Below are 15,803 nucleotides of genomic sequence, written 5' to 3'. Positions count from 1 at the left end.
GAAATGATATTCGAGAGTGTTGCTGGAATGAAATATGACAGGGAAAACCGGAGTATCCGGAGAAAAACCTGTCCCGCCTCCGCTTTTTCCAGCACAAATCTTACATGGAGTGTCCGGGATTTGAACCATAGAACCCAGCGGTGAAAGGCCTGCGCACTGCCGCCTGAGCCGCGGAGGCTCCATCACCTTCTGAAATAAAGTGTAAAGGCACAGATGCGAGAGTAATCTGAGGATATCATGGAGTCGTATCTTTTCTGGCTGCGAACCATCTTGCCGAGATTGGCAAAATGGTACACAACAGTTGAATATTTCAGGGAAAGAATCTGAAGTTTCAGTTCTACGAAAACTATACCTTGCACGAACGGAAAGAAACAAGTACCAACACCTTAAAATCACTTTTAAAATATCTATAAGCATAGCATGATTAATTCATTTCACAGTTCTATACAAAATGTCTCTTGTACGAACGGAAGTGACCAGACACGTTTACTCATTGTACGAAATAACTCAGGTTTTCGCACACATTCATGCACCAATAACACAGTGCTACACCCACACTGACAGCGAAGAGTGTGCGTCTACTGCTGCACTCTTACGGCGACTTGGAGAAATATTCGTAGTCGCGCCTTCCTGTATTAAACTAGTGGCATAGAGCAGGCAGTATAAGAGGATCGAGATGGCGGTGATCCCACTGCATGTCCTTTTCCAATGGATCGCAGGGAGCGCTGGCAGCGCGCTGTGGTAGTTCCCACCAGTAGGAACATCTGGCACCTTCTATTCTATCCTCTTTGTCTGGCACCTTCAAGCTGATTCCGAGGCGTTGCTTGTATCTTGTAATTATAAACATGGCAAGCTCAAGTAATTGTAGGGACAGTATAGATTCTGATAGTGCTACAGTACCCAAGAGAAGAAAGAAATGTCTGCTCTTTTTGCGAGGAATATAAACAGAAAATGATCAGTGCGCATTTAAATGATAGCCTACTGCAAAACGCGTTGCCACAGCTGAATAGATAGTACATAAACGACGAACCAGCAAGTACTACAACAAAATCAAGGGAAAAAGTCCTCAGACTCTGAAGAATGATCATGTGGCAGAAATCGTAATACATAACATGCAAAACGTTCCCTTATTTCATATTCCCGTGCAGAAGGTTTTCTATTGCAGGCAACTATGTGCATTCACAATTTAAAAACAAAGATAGGTTTTATTCGTATCATGAAGGCAAGGCCAAACGAAGTATGCACATTTTTTAATGACTACGTTAATGAATGTTACTGTTACTGAGCTTCAACGGATGTGCGGGACAAAATAAGAATAACACAGTGGTACGTTTTCTATTAGCTGTGGCATCAAGTGGACGATTTAAACCAAGCGATTCCAACTGAGGTTCTCCCACGGCCCCGGCCGGCCCCGGCCGGCCCCGGTGCTGTGCTATAGCACCGTTGATGTGGTGGGCGAAGGAGGGGAAGTGACAGAGGCAGAACCACAGGTCGTCAAGTCGGCGCGCAGCTTATGAAAATTTATGACAGTTCTGTGAATACATAAACACACAATTTATTCTGTACATACTTTCGTTTGCCTTAATGTACTGTACATTTAGCCTTTAAGTCGATTGTTGACATCGTTTTGCGGCAACTAATTTCCAATAATGGGTATAAGCGATTTGGCAGTAGACATTCTGAGTACAGCCTATAAGTCCGCATCAGAGAGAGAAGTCCTAGTTCTCCATTTATTTAAATTCAGAATTGAAAACATCTGCTTTTTGCAATTTTCAAAGCAACAATAGCCCATAACGTGCTCGAACTGCGCCTTTTAAAGTATTGGGTTCAAGTGTCTGTGGGACACGGAGATAAAATAATTAAAATCATTATATTTGTGGGTTCTTTTTTGCAATAGGTCTTATGGCGATGATGGGATAGGAAAAGGCTATGAATGGGAAGGAAGTGTCCGTGGCCTTATTTAAGGAACAGCTCCAGCATTTTTTGCGTTGAAAATGAGAAACCACGGAAAACCATCTTCAGCGCTGCCGACAGGGGGGTTCGAACCCACTATCTCCCGGATGCAAGTTCACAGCTGAGCGCCCCTAACCGCGCCGCCAACTCGCCCGGTGTTTTTTCTTAGGAGCACATCTAAGTCTAATTCTAAACAGTTCTTAATAATGCAAAACCCAAAACGAAAACAAATCTCCTAAACTGCATGTAAAACAATTCCTAATGAGTAAGTTATTACGTATCCCTGAAGAACTTGGCAATTCCGATTTTAACTTAGCAGTTTGTTCGGTTCTTGCTGCGCCAACAATGTCATCATAGGTGGAAACATGTTTATTGAGGTAGTGTCCTTGAACGGTTGAAAACTTTACGCTTAAAATGACATGGCAAATTAAACACTGAGCTTTCCCTTCGGTAGTGAGAACAAAATATGAATCCACCCATGAAGGATTAAACGACATTTTTAAACGAAGGTGAAACCAACTGCTCCACTGTCTGTTCTATCAAATAGATTCTACTGAGAATGACGCACACACAGAGAGGGAGGGAATGAGAATGAATCTAGTGTCTCTTACGTACATATGCAGCGACCACTGCGTAGGGTAGGTGTGGAAGGAGGAGAACGGTGCTGGTGCGCCCCAGCACTAGTGCTCGAGTTCGAAAGGCCTGATTTAAACAAATACATATATCATTACTTTCCCATTAGAGAACATTCCTTCAATGACTGTGATAGAAATTTTGCAGTAGTAAAACTTAAGCTACGTAAGGAAGATAGGATTTACCCCCTCCCCCGCAACAGTACATTAGCATGATTGTGCAATCATCAAGTACCAATAAATTTTCTGTGAAACGTGTAAGCACTTAAGATATTATCGATTTCAAAAGATGGTGGCCTACACATTATAAAAAATCAGTTTTATCAACTGCTCCTTTTGGAAAAAAAAACATAGCTAGAAAGGAAAAAATATAGTTCCAGATTTCTGGGTACAATGAATTTCAATATGACTGTGCAGCAACCGGAGTTGTAACAGTCTCTAAGTGGATCTCCAGCCTCCCAGAACTGTCCAAGCCGACTGGGCTTCGTCCCGCTTTACCAACACTACTCGACTTTCAAGCCTATAATGGAAAACTTCCCAATAATATTAAGAAGGTCAACGACATAAGAAAATTGCTACAGTATATCGGTGATCACAATGGTTATAAAAGCTAATATAAAATGTAGTGAATGTAATGAACAATAGTACTGGGTTTGTTTATCAAACCGATGTATGTGCATTGTTTGGGATATTTTTCTAATTCTCCGATTTCTAAGTGCTACAGGTTGATTAAAAAAGAGACATTGTAATGATAAAATGTAATTTTAAACAAAATCAAAGAGACAGGGATGATAAATGTGTGTTTAATTTCTAAGAACAGTCCATTCCCTTGGAAAAGGGCACATCTCCAGGACACAACATTTGAATTTTTATTCTTTAGGGATGGAAACTGAAATTCGTATTGTGGAAATAAAAGGCCCTTTACCTGTTACATGCATTGGCAAAATGCAGCTTTGCTACTTTTACTCATTCACCATTTATTCACTTTTTTATATCTCCTGTAAAATTTACTTTTGTGGACATGTGCCCTTTTCCAAATGACCGATTAAATTAAGGTAAAGGTCTGAACCATGTGTATACAAGAAACCGACAGGAAATAGTTCGTATCAATAGTCATTTACAAGAAAAAATAGAAAGAGAATGAGTGACACCAGCGCAAGGACGGTAGATGATGTAGGGAGGCCACCAGATCGCAGGGTGCTGCAGACATGGTTCCTGGCTGTCAGCCTACTAGCATCATATTATTTTGTTACAAGCGACGGTCATGACACTCATGACAATACGTAGGTACTTTAAAGTAAACCCAGTCACTATAAAATAATAATATTCTGCTTGCCTTGAAATAAATTTGATAGAAAGCAGATGTTATTTTTAATTGCCTTGAGTTAGAATTGGCCACAATTACTCCTTTTTATTTTCTTCAAAATTAGGCTAAATATTAATCCCAATTCAGAAATAGTGCTACTTGTCATTTATAAGTTATTCAAATTTTGTAAAATATTAGAAGACCTTGAGCTCCTCAACACCTGCCACCTCATCCCAGAGCCTGTATTAGGAAGCGGGCTTCTTCCCATTTCCGGAGAAGTTGGTGACATTTAGCACGTTTTAGGCCTCACATAATAGAACGGTACGGCCGCTTCTTCAATGTTGTACGTCTGCGCGTAAACAAGAAGATACTATAGACTACGCAATTCATGTAATCTATCTGCAGATGTAGCACATTCGTCGCTAAACCTCAAAATTCCGAGCCAATTTCAGAATTTCGAAGTAATGTGGAATTTAGGAAAGAAATAGCTCATAATATTTACTTTGATTGTCTTCATACTAAGTGTTGTTGATACGCCCCACATTTCCCCCTCAAGTAAAACTGTGCTACGAGTCGGCGTCGACATATGTGTTCATGTTCCCTGCAACTGGATCTCTAGATTACCGAGCTCGATAGCTGCAGTCGCTTAAGTGCGGCCAGTATCCAGTATTCAGGAGATAGTAGGTTCGAACCCCACTGTCGGCAGCCCTGAAAATGGTTTTCTGTGGTTTCCCATTTTCACACCAGGCAAATGCTGGGGCTGTACCTTAATTAAGGCCACGGCCGCTTCCTTCCCACTCCTAGCCCTTTCCTTTCCCATCGTCGCCATAAGACCTATCTGTGTCGGTGCGACGTAAAGCAACTAGAAAAAAAAAATCTCTAGATTGTATAACTCCTAGGATCCTGAAGTTAACGCCCAATAGATCACAAAAGTGCGGCATATTGCGGAGGTATAACTGTGATACCTTTGGTGAGTGAGGCCCTGGCACATATCGCAGTGCTGTCAGTCACTAGTGTCGTATGCGATGGGCTTCTAGGCCAGTATACCAGTAGGGGTGGTATGTCGTGCCAGAGGCGCCCATCACGAGGCTTGCATGCTGCAATACCACATCTCCTTGATGGTCGCCGTACAAATAAACACTTAAGAAACACAACCATTGACGAGGAAGAGGTAGAAATGAACATAGAAAGGTTTGTCTGTCAGATTTTTTTTTAAATTGCGAACGACGTACTTTTAGGGACGAGTACTCCTTCGTTGTAATAATTATCTAACCTGCTTCTTTTTTCTTGCTATTGGCTTTACGTCGCACCGACACGGATAATTCTTATGGCGACGATGGGGTAGGGAACGCCTAGGAGTGGGAAGGAAGCGGCCGTGGCCTTAATTAAGGTACAGCCCCAGCATTGGCCTGGTGCAAAAATGGGAAACCACGAAAAACCATATTTAGGGCTGCCGACAGTGGGATTCGAACACACAGCGCGCGCCTCTAACCGCACGGCCAACTCGCCCGGTAACCTGCTTCTTAACTCCTCTTCAGTCATGTTCTCCAAACCCTCACATATAATCCTAGTAACATTTTGCACGGTCTATTTTGATATCACTTGTACAAAAAACGGGGGAGTCTCTGCAAACATCTTGAGACTCTGGCAAAAATGGGGGTGATATGCGATTACAAGAATTCACGAAGAGAGTTCTCTTAGCCTCTGTCACTTCAATTCTCCAAGTTCCTACCTACGCGTGATGCCCCTGTTAAGCCGAGCAGCTCAGTGGAAGGTTGAGTACCCAACCCTAGCGGGAAACTGAGTCGGAGAGCAGACAGGATTTGGAAGTCAGTGGAAGGCAAACAGGAAACCACCAGTGAAATTATTCCAAGAAAACCCCATGGATTTACTCAAATTAAAATGTTCCGGAGTTTCAAGTTCCCCGTTCGGATCTCCGAGGGAACTAGGTTGAGAGAAGCCTCAAGAAGAGTGCAATGCTGCAAGGAACAGTACTGTTTAGGAACATGGAATGTGAGATCCATGTATCAAGGAAAACTGGATGTAGTCAAAAGTGAAATGGAGAGAATTGGCATCGACATATTGGGAATCAGTGAAATGAGATGGTCCGGAATGGGAGAGTTTATTTCTGGACAAGACAACAACAACAACAGTAATGGAGTAGCCTTCGTAGTCAGTAACAGAGTAGGTAAAATTGTAATGGGTTGCAACTATAAAAATGATAGAATGATGTCCATCAGATTTCAAGGTCAACGTCTCAATGTCACAGTCATTCAAGTGTATGCACCAACCACTGCTGCTGAAGAGGACGTTGTTGACTAGTTCTATGAAGATTTACAAGAACTACTACGGTTGACACCAAAAAATGGTGTCGTTTTCATAGTTGGAGACTGGAATGCCAAAGTGGGAAACCAAATTGTAGATGGTGTAACAGGGAAACTTGGTTTTGGTACAACAAATGAAGCAGGGCAGAGACTCCTAGAATTCTGCCAAGACAATTCACTGGTTATTACCAACACACTATTCCAGCTACCCAAACGACGTCTATACACCTGGACTTGGCCAATACCGGAATCAAATTGATTACATAATTTGTAATAGTAGGTGGAAGGGTGCTATTCGATCAACTACAACAAGACGAGGAGCTGATTGCGGATCAGACCATGAACTCTTAATTGCAAAATTCCGGTTGAAGTTGAGGAAAACAGCTAAAGCCACCTCATCGTACAGATATGACCTTGGAAGAATTCCTTGTCATTATACAGTAGAAATCAGGAACAGATTTAATGCATTACAGGTAGAAGACAAAAACCCTGAAGAGCTGTGGACAGACGTATCATCTGCTGTCAAGGAGGCAGCAGAAAAACACATTCCCAAGAAAAGAAATAACAAGAAGGCCAAATAGTTTTCGGGTGACGCACTGAAAATTGCAGAAGAACGAAGGAAAGCAAAAATTAAAGGGAATAGATCAGCAATGTTTGAATTACATACAGAGTTTAGAAAATTAGCTAGAAGAGATAAGAATATTTTCCTAAATGATCAATGCAAAGAAGTTGAAGAAAATAACAGAATGGGGAAGATGAGAGATCTCTACAAGAAAATTAGGGACATCAAAGGAAAATTCCAGGCAAAATTGGAATAGTAAAAGATAAAAATGGTAAAGATCTAAGAGAAGCAGAAAGATTCGTGTATGTGCCCTTAGAACCAGAACCAGACCTAGAGAATACTGCTAAAAACAAAGCAAGTGGACATGATGGAATTCCAGTAGAAATGTTCCAAGTAATTGGAGATAGTGCAGTGAAAGTTTTGGATTCCATATATCAGCAAATATGGAAAACCCAACAGTGGCCAAAAGATGGAAAAGTTCAGTATTCATCCCAATTCCAAAGAAGAGAAATTCCAAAGAATCCTCGAATCGCCGAACAGTTGCACTTATCTCACATCCTAGCAAAGTCATGCTTAAAATCTTACAGAATAGACTTCGCCAGTATGTAGACCGAGAAGAACAAGTTGGATATCGTAAAGGAAGAGGGACCAGAGATCAAATCGCCAACATCCGATGGATAATGGAGAAGGCAAGACGTGTATCTCTGCTTTATTGATTATGCTAAAGCCTTTGAGTGTGTCGATCATAATGAATTATGGAAAGTACTAAAACACATGGGAGTACCAGATCATATCATCAACCTCATACGGAACTTATACTCTGACCAAGAAGTTACGGTGAGAACCACATGTGGAACAACTAAACGGGTCAAGATTCAGAAAGGAGTACCGCAAAGCTGTATATTGTCACCTTGGGTATGCGGAACACATGAGAAAAGTGGGGTTAGATAAAGAAGAAACAGCTGGGTTAAATACAAACAACCTGAGAGATGCAGATGGTACTATCCTGATGGCAGAAAATGAAGAAGACTTAAAAACCCTCTTACTGAAAGTGAAAGAAGAAAGTTCAAAGGCTGGACTAATGTTAAATGTCAACCTTCTCCGCACATCTCCTTCACCGTCACAAATCTCCCGGCCTGAGCGACGGCGTCACCGTCTAAGAGGCCCCCCCAAGGAAACAAAAATGATGGCAACTAAACCTGTGAAATCATGGCATGTGTGAGGAGAAAATGGAGGTAGTCTCCGTTTTCAACTATCTTGGTTCAGATTTCTGCTGATGGTGACTGCAGCCATGAAATCAAAAAACGACTGCTATTTGGTAGAAAGGCAATGACCAATCATGACAATATTTTAAGGAGTAGAGACACAACAATAACAAAGATCCGTATAGTAAGGGCTATGGTTTTTCCAGTTGTGATGTGCGGGTGTGAGACCTGGACCATAAGAAAAGCTGAACGCCGTAGAATAGACTCCTTTGAAGTGTGGTGTTGGAGGAAAATCCTTAGAGTCCCATGGACTGCGACGAGAACAAATAGGTCAGTTTTACAGCAAATAAAACCAGAGTGTTCCTTGATGGCCTAATCCTGAAACAGAAACTAAGCTACTTTGGACATATCATGTGAAGACACAATTCATTAGAAAAAACCTTAATGCTGGGGAAGATCGAAGGCACAAGGAGAAGAGGGCGGCAAAGAATGAGATAGATTGATGGCATCACAGAACCAGCTTGGAAAATCTTCGGGAGGCAGTGCACGACAGAAGAAATTGGTGTTCATGGGGTCACGCAGAGTCGGAGAGAGAGAGAGAGAGAGAGAGTACAAAAAACAATTGCGCAAATCTAAATATCTACTTTTACTTGTTCAGGTAACTTAACTGCTACTCGAACCCAGCCTTGCAGATCTCGTGTGTCTTCACGCCCGTCGTGGCTCTTCGCATTCCTTTGGTGATCCCTTAATTCCTCGAAGGAGCGGAGCTACTAACAACACAACACAACACGATGGTGCCTTGTGGTCGGCCCTGCGATGTCCCCAGAGCTCGTCTAGCACAGGCTGCGCAAGACACAGCCAGGCCGCCGCGACCGTAATGGAGTACGGAACGTCAACTGACATGAACAAAGGAACACCGTCTTTGGACTCTCGGCGTGTGGGTGCAAGATGAGTCAAGGTAGAGTACTGGGTAGGGGTGGGGAGACACAGTTCAGCTCTTGTACGGTGACTGTTCACCTGGGATAAACCACCAATATGGGCTGCAAAAAGTAGTGCACTTAAGAATGCACTTATTTTTCATGCTATGAAACACTTACATTGACTCACGCGATTCGCCCACAACAATATAGGTAGAATCGTGGTCATAAAAAAATAACAGAATGAAAAAGTAAAAAGTCGCAGCTGTGTATAGTTTGTAAAAAGTGCACATGATAAATCAATCAGTAAGGTTGTAAGAAAAAAAACACAAATGTGAAGAAACACACATTCCTCTTACATTTTACACTGCAGTACATTACAACAGCCTTCTCCAAGTTTTCTGGTGTAAATCTGTGGCTTTTGTGAAAACTAGCTTCAATGCGGAGAATGATCTCTCTACATCTGCGGATGTGACAGGAAAGTACTTAAATTCGGTAGCGAGTGCACGTGTTAATGGTTCTTGGTGTGAGTTACTGAGCTACCTCTGTGGATCAGTTGGTAGAGTGTCGGCCTCCGGATCCCAAGATAGCGGGTTCAAACCCGGCAGAGGTAATCGGATTTTTGAAGGGCGGAAAAAAGTCCATTAGACACTCCATGTCGCACGATGTCGGCATGTAAAAGACCTCTGGTGACACATTTGGTGTTTACCCGACAAAATTCATTAAATCTCAGCCATAGACGCCCAAGAGAGTTTCGGTTTACTCGGTCTGCTATCTAGTGGGCCTAGAGTAAAACGGAACGTCGAAATTGACGAGCAGACAGCCAGATGGCGTCAAATTGAAATGTCTGCACACGGTAGCTGAGGCCATACGATTATTATTATTTTTTTGGGTTACTGTAGTCACGCCCTAGCTTGTGAACCATGGGCAACGGCTGAGTGGCCTAGTAAGTGCTCTTGAGAGTCGGGATACCAGTTGCTATGGAATGGGAGTGGGCATCTCGGACATATTCTGAGTCGTGGCCCTCCTTGTACTCAGGCGGTTAGGACTATACAATCCACCGGTGGTCCATAACCCGTTAGAGGAGAAAGGGTAGCATCCTGCTTCATGAATTTACCGAGCTCAGAACATTTTAAGCAAGCCTCGGACCTGTGGGAGTAACGAGTCCCACTCCCATTTGACAGGCGAGGGATTCCTTGGGAACAACTTGGCGAACGAAATGGAATTCGATGGGAAGCTATCAATATTACTGGGGCTTATGGGAGAAAGAAGGCAGAACTGGCTGAGTCAGCAAAGAGGATGCATCTGGATGTGCTAGGAGTAAGTGATATTCGGGTCAGGGGAAATAACGAGGAAGAGATAGCAGATTATAATGTGTACTTGACGGGTGTTAAAAAGGGAAGGACAGAGTGTAGCGTAGGCTTGTTCATCAGGAATACCATTGCACGCAACATAGTTTCTGTTAGGCACGTAAACGAGCGAATGATGTGGGTAGATTTGGCAGCTGGGGGAATTAGGACGAGAATTGTCTCGGTACATTCACCATGTAAGGGTGTCTGACTCATTGGCTGAATGGTCAGCTTTAAGGCCTTCGGTTCAGAGGGTCCCGGGTTCGATTCCCGGCCGGATCGGGCATTTTAATCGGCCCTGATTAATTCTTCTGGCCTGGGGACTGGGTGTTTGTGTTTGTCCCAACACTTTCCTCTTCATATTCAGACAACACTCTACACTACCAGCCACCACAGAAACACGCAATAGTGATTACATCCCTCCATATAGAGTTGGCGTCAGGAAGGGCATCCTACCGTTTAACAGGACCAATATACATGTGCGACACAGTTCGCACCTGCGACCCCACAGGTGTGGGGAAATCGGTAGAAAAAGAAGAATAATTCACCATGTGAGGGCGCAGATGAGGATGAAATTGACAAGTTTTATAAAGCATAGAGTGACATCGTATTTAGGGTCAACAGCAAGGATAGAATAGTGCTAATGGGCGATTTCAATGCGAGAGTCAGAAATAGAAATGAAGGATACGAACAGGTGATTGTAAATCGGGGGGAAGATATGGAAGCTAACATGAATGGGACGCGTTTGCTGGACTTCTGTGCCAGTATGGGTTTAGCAGTACGAATACATTTTTCAAGCATACGGCTATTCACTGCTACACATGGGAGGCTAGGGGTACCACATCCATAATAGACTATATCTTAACCGATTTCGAATTCAGGAAATCTATTAGGAGTGTACGAGTTTTCCGGGCATTTTTCGATGATACAGACCCCTATCTGCTCTGTAGTGAACTAAGTATCTCCATGCCTAGGATAGAGAAAGTGAAATCTGTCTGCAAACGAATAACGGTACAAAATCTCCAGGGCGAGGAAATTAGACAAAAGTACATGGATATGATTAGTGAAAAGTTCCGAACACTGGACAGTAAGCAGGTTCAGGATACAGAAAGAGAATGGGTGGCATACAGGGATGCTGTAGTAGAAACAGCAAGGGAGTGCCTAGGAACAACTGTGTGTAAAGATGGGCAAAGGCGAACATCTTGGTGCAATGATGAAATGAGAGCAGCTTGTAAACGTAAAAGGAAGGCTCATCAGAAATGGCTCCAAATAAGGGCTGATGCAGACAGACAACTGTACGTAGATGAAAGAAACAGAGCGAAACAAGTAGTTGTTGAATCTAAAAAGAGGTCATGGGAAGATTTTGGTAATAACCGGGAAAGGCTACATCAAGCAGCAGGGAAACCATTCTGGAGAGTAATAAAAAATCTTAGGAAGGGAGGGGAAAAAGAATTTAATAGTTTCCATTGTTGCTTTCATGGCCCGTACTTATAGACATGATACTGTATAGGCTTTTGGGCTTATGCCATGTCAAGAAAATGAGGTAAAATTCTTTACGTTGCGCAGAGAAACGTGCTCTGCGTCATCAGAAGAAATCTCGACTGTCCACGAGAAAGGCTTCTTAAACAATGACTCTTTAAATTTGGACGTTATAATAGAAGTGGAAATGGTACGTTCATGCGCCACCAGATGGCTCCCAGGATATGGCACACCGCTAGCGTTCGAAGCGGAGGCTGACCGAACCATCAGAATCAGGCTAAGAGGTTCACATAACATGTGTACATAACATATGACATTGACAGGTGTAAGACACAGACACAAGCCTGGAATGGAACATCTGGCGACGAGGAACGTACGAATTTGGAAAACACCGAGACGAAATAACAATAGTGAAGGGGCAGGGAAGGGAACTACCTACGTAAATTCTTAATGGTTGGCAACCAGGTATTACTTACTTAATAGCCGGTGTCCCTGTTGAAATTTTTAGGATTTCTACGTATTTCCACAGCTTCCCGTATAATCCTGGACCTGTAGTGTCTAGTGTGGGTAAGAGCTCGAGCATCTTGGAACATGACATCATGACCCGACGATAGAGCGTGCTCGGCTATTGCCGATTTCTCAGGATGGTTGAGACGAATATTACGTTCATGTTCTTTGATACGGGTACCAATGGACCGGCATGTTTGGCCGATGTATACATTACCGCAAGTACAGGGAATTTCGTATACCCCAGGATGTAAAAGTGGGGACAATTTGTCCTTAGTTTTACTCAGACTGTGAGCAATTTTAATGGCGGTCCAAACATGGTTTTTATATTGTGTTTGCGGAGGACCTTGGCAATTCGTGTTGTGAATGTAAGGCAAGTAGACAGTCCCCTTCACTTCTTCCATCTGTGAGCTTTGCTTGGTCGTTTCTCTGGGATGCAGAGCTCTATGAATCTGCAAATCGCTGTCGAATTGCCAAACACAATATAAAAACCGTGTTTGGCACCGCCACTAAAATTGCTGACAGCCTGGGTAAAACCAAGGACAAATTGTCCCCACTTTTACATCCTGGGGTATAAGAAATTCCCTGTACTTGCGGTAAGGTATACATCGGCTAAACCTGCCGGTCCATTGGTGCCCGTATCAAGGAATATGAACGTAATATTCGTCTCAATCAACCAGATAAATCGACAATAGCTGAGCACGCTCTATCGTCGGGAATGATGTCATGTTCCAAGATGCTCGAGCTCTTACGCACACTAGACACTACAGGTCCAGGATTATACGGGAAGCTGTGGAAATACGTAGAAATCCTAACAATTTCAACAGGGACACCGGCTATCAATTATGTAATACCTGGTTGCCAGCCATTAAGAATTTACGTAGGTAGTTCCCTTCCCTGTCCCTTCACTATTGTTATTTCGTCTCGGTGTTTTCCAAATTCGAACGTTCCTCATTGCCAGATGTTTCATTCCTGGTTTGTGTCAATGTCATACACCTGTCAATGTCATATGTTATGTACACACGTTATGTGAACCTCTTAGACTGATTCTGATGGTTCGGTCAGCTTCCGCTTCGAACGCTAGTGCAATGCCACGTCCTGGGAGCCATCGGTGGCGAATGAACATACCATTTCCACTTCTATTATAACGTCCAAATTTAAAGAGTCATTGTTTAAGAAGCCTTTCTTGTGGACAGTCGAGATTTCTTCTGATGACGCAGAGCACGTTTCTCTGCGAACGTAAAGAATTCTTGACTCGGCATAAGCCCAAAAGCCTATAGAGAAGAATCATGTCTAGAAATGAATAGTGTTTTGGGTAATTCAGGTGAACTCAAAATATATCCCAGGGAATCACTGGACAGGTGGAAGGAGAATTTTGGTAAATATTCTTGACGTAAAAGGGTGGGTATCTGCCTTGTGATGTCACAAACAACCGAGCTCATGGGGAGGAGGACAATGATGTTGGTGATGTTACACTTGATGAAGTGGAAAGGTTGGTAAATACACTTCCTTGTCATAAAGCAGCAGGAATAGATGTAATTAGACTTGAAATACTGAAGTGTAGTGGGAAGGCAGGGATGAAATGGCTTCATAGAGTAGTAAGATCAGCATGGAGGGTTGGTAAGGTACCTTCAGATTGGACAAAAGCATTAATTGCACTTATGTACAAGCAAGGGAATGCCTTTGCTGGCAGGACCTAGTGTTTACAGTGCACTAAGTCTTCTGGTATAGGCTAGAGCAATTTTGTTACCTTCATAGATCTGTCTCAGTCTTATCCTTGGCTTTGACATTATGAAAGTGACTGAGGTATGAGCGATGCTAGTAATGCCAATCTTTATGCAGCCAGTCCCTGCTATGAATGGTGTGAAAATGTTGCTCATAGGGTCAGTTGATGTATGCATTTCAGTGGGCTTGGCAGACTGATATGTAATAGCAACTCTGGCTCGGTGAGGAAAGCAACGGGAAACTACCTCACTCCTCATTTTCCAAGTACGCCTCTTTAGTGATGCCTAGGCCATGTATGACAGCTGATGGCAGAGCTGTTGAGGATCTCACCAGCGGAATCGCTGACGGACTGAACATACATACATACATACATACATACATACATACATACATACATACATACATACATACATACATACATACATACATATATAAGCAAGGGAACAGGAAGGATTGCAACAACTATCGAGGTATCTCACTGATTAGTATACCAGGCAAAGTATTCACTGGCATCTTGAAAGGGAGGGTCCGATCAGTGGTTGAAAGGAAGTTGGATGAAAACCAGTGTGGTTTCAGACCACAGAGAGGCTGTCAAAATCAGATTTTCAGCACGCGCCAGGTAATTGAAAAATGCTACGAGAGGAATAGGCAGTTGTGTTCATGTTTCGTAGATCTAGAGAAAGCATATGACAGGGTACCGAGGGAAAAGATGTTCACTATACTGGGGGACTATGGCATTAAGGGTAGATTATTAAAATTAATCAAAGGCATTTATGTTGACAATTGGGCTGCAGTGAGAATTAATGGTAAAATGAGTTCTTGGTTCAGAGTACTTACAGGGGTTAGATAAGGTTTACATGGATCATCTGCTGAAAGGTATAAAATGGCAGGGAGGGGTTCAGTTAGGTGGAAATGTAGTAAGCAGTCTGGCCTATGCTGACGACTTGCTCTTAATGGAAGATAGTGCAGTCTAATATCTTGGAACTTTGAAATAGATGCAGTGAGTATGGTATGAAAATTAGCCCTTCGAAGATTGAATTGATTTCAGTAGGTAAGAAATACAAGAGAATTTAATGTCAGATTGGTGATGCAAAGCTGGAACAGGTAGATCATTTCAAGTATTTAGAATGTGTGTTCTCCCAGGATGGTAATCAAGGTGCCGTGAGCTCGCAGTATTCTGTAAGATGGAAGTCACGAAACTACGTCCCACTAACTACTTTTACGGTTTTCGGGGAAGCAGAGGTGCCGGAATTTTGTCCCGCCAGTAAATCTACCAACACGAGGCTGACGTATTTGAGCACCGAACTAAGCCAGGATCGAACCTGCCAAGTTGGGGTCAGAACACCAGCGCCTCAACCGTCTGAGCCACTCAGCCCGGCAAACTATCTTTACATCGGTCTGTTTTAGACCAATTTTGCTTTACGGGAGCGAAAGCTGGGTAGACTCATGCTGTCTTATTTATAAGTTAGAAGTAACAGGCATGATTGCTGGTACAAACAGGTGGGAACAATGGCAGGAAGGTACCTGGAATGTGCAGATAAAGGCTGATTTAAGAGTGAACTCGATGAATGAAGTTGTACACTTAAACCGGCTTCGGTGGTGGGGTCATGTGAAGCGAATGGAAGAGGATAGGTTACCTAGGAGAATAATGGACTCTGTTATGGAGGGTAAGAGAAGTAGAGGGAGGTGGTTCGATTCAGTTTCTAACGATTTAGAGATGAGAGGTATAGAACTAAATGTGGCCACAGCACTGGTTGCAAATAAAGGATTGTGACGACGTTTAGTAAATTCACAGAGGCTTGCAGAATGAACGCTCGGTCCACATTATCAGTAGGAGTTCACGA

At 42.9% G+C, this 15,803-nt stretch overlaps 1 protein-coding gene across 6 annotated transcripts in view; it reads left to right on the top strand.

Moving 5' to 3' along the window:
• Positions 1 to 15,803, top strand: part of LOC136883455 (heme transporter FLVCR2) — a 475,112-nt gene that overhangs the window by 222,939 nt on the left and 236,370 nt on the right. The window lies entirely within an intron of this gene.

The sequence above is a fragment of the Anabrus simplex genome, chromosome 11 (assembly GCF_040414725.1).
Source record: "Anabrus simplex isolate iqAnaSimp1 chromosome 11, ASM4041472v1, whole genome shotgun sequence".
In the NCBI taxonomy this organism is placed as follows: domain Eukaryota; kingdom Metazoa; phylum Arthropoda; class Insecta; order Orthoptera; family Tettigoniidae; genus Anabrus; species Anabrus simplex.
The sequence above is the reverse complement of the archived record's forward strand: the minus strand, read 5'-3'. Positions and strand labels throughout refer to the sequence as shown.